A 5,675-nucleotide genomic window follows, 5' to 3' on the forward strand; every position below is an offset into this window, starting at 1 on the left:
GCTCTCTGGTGACAAGTGGGGAGGCCTTTAAAATGTTTTTTTCCCCCAGGGCTCTACTTTTTTTTTTTTTTATCTTTTTTTTTAGGGGGTGGATCAGCTTTAATATTGCGGATAGATTGTTGCTTCCGTCAATGTCTGCATAATTTCCAAACCCCCATATATTTTTCCATTTTGGATTTAAATATAACTTTTATATGACTGATGTCTTTAGTGAGCGGTCTAATGCCTTAATATTTAATCATTTCTGCCCTCCAAATTCATATTTTGATTAATCTGGCCATGCACTGCAGAAGTCATAGTAAAACTGCTTGTACTCTATTTTTATTGCACTCTAAAGCAGGGGTTGAAACCAAAATTATTTTCCAATCGTTCCTTTCTTAGCAGCAGAAACTGCGTGATGCCATCGCGTCAGCATGGACCAACATACCCGTGGAACATGTCCCGGAGAATTCCGGCTGTTCTGGAGGCAAAGGGGGATCTGACCCGGGTGTACCTAATTAACTGAGTATATACTGATGAGAGGTCGAAGGAGCATGGCAAGAATCGTACAAGCTAACATGCGAGCTACAAACAGATGAATAACAACGCGCAGTACAGCAGTGGTGTGCAGAACACTATCTCATCGATCCTTGTCACAGATGGGAAGACGACCACATCGGGTTCCACTCCTCATCGCCTGGTTCGACAAATTCCGGTTCCTGTTGCGTCATGCTGATGGCAGAGTTAGGATTAGGCGTAAACCAGCGTGAGTCCATGGACCCATCCTGCCTGGTATGGTACAGGCTGGTGGCGGTGATGTACCGGCTTCCATTCTGCAGAAACCTTTGATGCCATCGCGTCAGCATGGGCCAACATCCCTGTGGAACATTTCCGACTTGTAGAATCCACAGATAAATTCTGGAGCTCTGTCAGAGTGACTATCGGATTCTTGGTCACCTTCCTGACCAAGGTCCTTCTCCTCCGATTGCTCAGTTTGGCCGGGCTGCCAGCTCTAGGAAGAGTCTTGGTGGTTCCAAACATCTTCCATTGAGGAATGATGGAGGCCACTGTGTTCTTGGGGACCTTCAATGCTGAAGAAATGTTTTGGTACTCTTCCCCAGATCTGTGCCTTGACACAATCCTGTCTCGGAGCTCTACGGACAATTCCTTTGACCTCATGGCTTGGTTTTTCGTCTGACATGCACTGTCAACTGTGGGACCTTATATAGACAGGTGTGTGCCTTTCAAAATCATGTCCAATCAATTGAATTTACCACAGGAGGACTTCAATCCAAGTTGTAGAAATATCTCAAGGATGATCAATGGAAACAGGATGCACCTGAGCTCAATTTCGAGTCTCATACCAAAGGGTCTGAATACTTATGTAAATTAGGTATTGTTTTGTTTATATCTAATACATTTGCAAACATTTCTAAAACCTGTTTTCGCTTTGTCATTATGGGGTATTGTGTAGATTGACGAGGAAAACATATATATTTAATGAAGTTTAGAGTGAAGGGTCTGAAAACTTTCCGAATGCACTGTATTAACTCTTTAAAATGTCAACTTCAATGGGTAGGAACATCCTAAGGATCCCAGATAGCAAGGACCCAGAAACCATGCCAATGCTAAAAACTTCTAAAATGGTGCAGTTCAACACTAGAATGCTCTATGGTCGTCCTCTTTTAAGAGTGGCCATCAAAACTGCTTTCAAAGGTGTGTTTTCCCACGACTGCATTGAGAATGTTGAAGGCTACAATGACTGGGAATGCATGTTTCTCTCCCTGTGTTCCACTTCACAATATGAAAGCACCTCAAGAGGAATATTGTTTTTTCCACATATGGGGTTGTATGATTTAGCTGTTGCTTACTCGTGTTGTTAGCTGAGGAAAATTTTATGTGGACAACAATTTTTCATTAAATAATTTTAAAAAATCCCATAACCAAAGGTACCGCGTCTCAGCTCCGCATGGCTCTCATTTGGATCATAGGTCTTGATGGAACCCGGATCAATTTAACCCCTGGTGGGTGATAGCCTACTGATGGTTTCTCTGGGACTGGTGGCTTCTATGATTGTGGCTAGATGGAGTTCAGCTATGGACGTAACGTCGGTTAGGAGAACTAACGCAGCAGGATAGGAGAACAGCAGGATAGGATAGGTTATGAGAATTAGGTTAAGGTTAGGAAAAGGGTTAGGCTTAGACAACATTTTTACAGTTGTCCCTGACACGACAACTAGACTGAGCTGTACAAGCCACAACCGTAGAAGCCATCAGTACCATGATACCAGCATAATTAATTAATGAGGTGTGTGTCTGTGTGTAAGCCACAATGCTGCATAATATGGCCTGGGTTTGAGACAAGGGGGGCCATAATAAGTTCAGACGGAATAAGCATAAACTGAATATTTCATTCACAGCTCTCCGAACAAATGTTGAGGGTTTGATTATCTCAATTGATTCTGGCTGAAATAGTGGGGGAAATATACATTTCACAACTACAAAATAAAAACACAAGAACACATTTTCCTTTTGGGTTGTTTATTATTGGGGTAACAGTTGATTTCTTCAGGATGGATTTATGGGTTATATTATTTTCAACAGGAAGCCTAACAGATCTACTCTTCTCCTTATCCTATGGAGGCGTTCAGGTTAGTTAGTACACAGTCCTGGGAAATGGCTACACTCGTTTATATCCGAATGTAGAGGACAAATAAGGAAAATCAGTCTCGAAAAGTCAAATCACTTAATTTCCCTTCTGCTCTGTCACAGATGTGCTGCCAAAACACACATCCTCTCTTTTAAAGAAAGAAAGGAAACGCTCAACGTCATTTCACCATCTGGTTTTGACACAGTCATATGAGCGAGAGTCTGAAAATAACAGATTCTTCAGTGCTTTGAACAGAGAGAAAAACAAAAATACCTCACTATTCAGAGATATTGGAGCATACAGTGGGGCAAAAAAGGATTTAGTCAGCCACCAACTGTGCAAGTTCTCCCACTTAAAAAGATGAGAGAGGCCTGTAATTTTCATCATAGGTACACTTCAACTATGACAGACAAAATTAGGAAAGAAAATACAGAAAATCACATTGTAGGATTTTTAATGAATTTATTTGCAAATTATGGTGGAAAATAAGCATTTGGTCAATAACAAAAGTTTATCTCAGTACTTTGTTATATACCCTTTGTAGGCAATGACAGAGGTCAAACGTTTTCTGTAAGTTTTCACAAGGTTTTCACACACTGTTGCTGGTATTTTGGCCCATTCCTCCATGCAGATCTCCTCTAGAGCAGTGATGTTTTGGGGCTGTTGCTGGGCAACACGGACTTTCAACTCCCTCCAAAGATTTTCTATGGGGTTGAGATCTGGAGACTGGCTAGGCCACTCCAGGACCTTGAAATGCTTCTTGCGAAGCCATTCCTTCGTTGCCCGGGCGGTGTGTTTGGGATCATTGTCATGCTGAAAGACCCAGCCACGTTTCATCTTCAATGCCCTTGCTGATGGAAGGAGATTTTCACTCAAAATCTCATGATACAGGGCCCCATTCATTCTTTCCTTTACACTGATCAGTCGTCCTGGTCCCTTTGCGGAAAAACAGCCCCAAAGCATGATGTTTCCACCCCCATGCTTCACAGTAGGTATGGTGTTCTTTGGATGCAACTCAGCATTCTTTGTCCTCAAAACACGACGAGTTGAGTTTTTAGCAAAAAGTTATATTTTGGTTTCATCTGACCATATGACATTCTCCCAATCTTCTTCTGGATCATCCAAATGCTCTCTAGCAAACTTCAGACGGGCCTGGACATGTACTGGCTTAAGCAGGGGGACACGTCTGGCACTGCAGGATTTGAGTCCCTGGCGGCGTAGTGTGTTACTGATGGTTGGCTTTGTTACTTTGGTCCCAGCTCTCTGCAGGTCATTCACTAGGTCCCCCCGTGTGGTTCTGGGATTTTTGCTCATTGTTCTTGTGATCACTTTGACCCCACGGGGTGAGATCTTGCGTGGAGCCCCCAGATCGAGGGAGATTATCAGTGGTCTTGTATGTCTTCCATTTCCTAATAATTGCTCCCACAGTTGATTTCTTCAAAGCAAGCTGCTTACCTATTGCAGATTCAGTCTTCCCAGCCTGGTGCAGGTCTACAATTTTGTTTCTGGTGTCCTTTGACAGCTTTTTGGTCTTGGCCATAGTGGAGTTTGGAGTGTGACTGTTTGAGGTTGTGGACAGGTGTATTTTATACTGATAACAAGTTCAAACAGGTGCCATTAATACAGGTAACGAGTGGAGGACAGAGGAGCCTCTTAAAGAAGTTACAGGTCTGTGAGAGCCAGAAATCTTGCTTATTTGTAGGTGACCAAATACTTATTTTCCACCATACTTTGCAAATAAATTCATTAAAAATCCTACAATGTGATTTTCTGGATTTTTTCCCCTCATTTTGTCTGTCATAGTTGAAGTGTACCTATGATGAACATTACAGGCCTCTCTCATCTTTTTAAGTGGGAGAACTTGCACAATTGGTGGCTGACTAAATACTTTTTTGCCCCACTGTATGTAACCAACATACAATAATCTCTACTTTCAGGGAGATACAAACAAAAACTATACATCACCTATACATCTGCCAATATATCTATCGTTTATACCATCCATATGATAGTTAATATGTACATCAGTCCAAGACCTGGTTTAACAAGCTTTTCCGTTAGAAAAATACAATTTGGTCTGTTTCTATTGTGCCATTGCTTTCTGACTGAACAAGACATGGTACATTTGGTCTGTCGCCATGGCTACGCTTATACAGGCAGCCAATTTCAGATTTTTGTCTCCCCTCACTAATTGGTCTTTTGACCAAACTTATCTTAAAAAAAATAAAAAGTCTGTAGCAAATTGACTTACAAAACCATGATGCATCTGCAAAAGGACTAAGTGTCCTATTTTAAATAAATGTAAAATTTTCGCCAGAATTTTGTACATTTTCACCCCAAATTCTCATTAGTGAAATGCGTCCGGGTTAAATTCTCAGGTCATTACAAAACGTTTTCTTCAGAAAACCTAACAAAATATGTTGCTGTACATGAATCATAAATGTGTCCATAAATCAGAAAAATTGTATACTAGTTGAAGTTTACATTACACTATAATATCCTTTACATACAAATACAGTGTCTGAGGACTTGTCTTATTACCAAATCAGCTAAAGAGCTCAAATTGGGAAGTCGGATTTAATTTGATAATAACTGTATAAAAAATGTCACTGTTATGTTTAACTCAGGCCTTGTCATTAGAGGAGCAATATTAACAAATATTAGAAATATAGATTTGTTTATAACTTTTTTTGACTTTTTGTGAAAAGGTTGGTCAAATGTATAATAGCTGATAAAAAAAGTAGAATAATTATGAAATAGATCTCCTAATCTCAGTGATTCAAGAGGAAATTTGGGGGAAAATGTATTAAAATTAAAACATATTTTTTTCAAAAGTCCAATTAGTGAAAAATAAATATCAGAATTGGGCTGCCTGTTTAAAACACAGCTATAGTCACTCATCAACCAACCAATCAATGGGTCACCATCTCTTCAATGTGCCAGGGTATCGCTGGTCAGCTACCTACAGTGCCTTGCGAAAGTATTCGGCCCCTTGAACTTTGCGACCTTTTGCCACATTTCAGGCTTCAAACATAAAGATATAAAAC

The sequence above is a fragment of the Oncorhynchus mykiss genome, chromosome 21 (assembly GCF_013265735.2).
Source record: "Oncorhynchus mykiss isolate Arlee chromosome 21, USDA_OmykA_1.1, whole genome shotgun sequence".
NCBI lineage: Eukaryota > Metazoa > Chordata > Actinopteri > Salmoniformes > Salmonidae > Oncorhynchus > Oncorhynchus mykiss.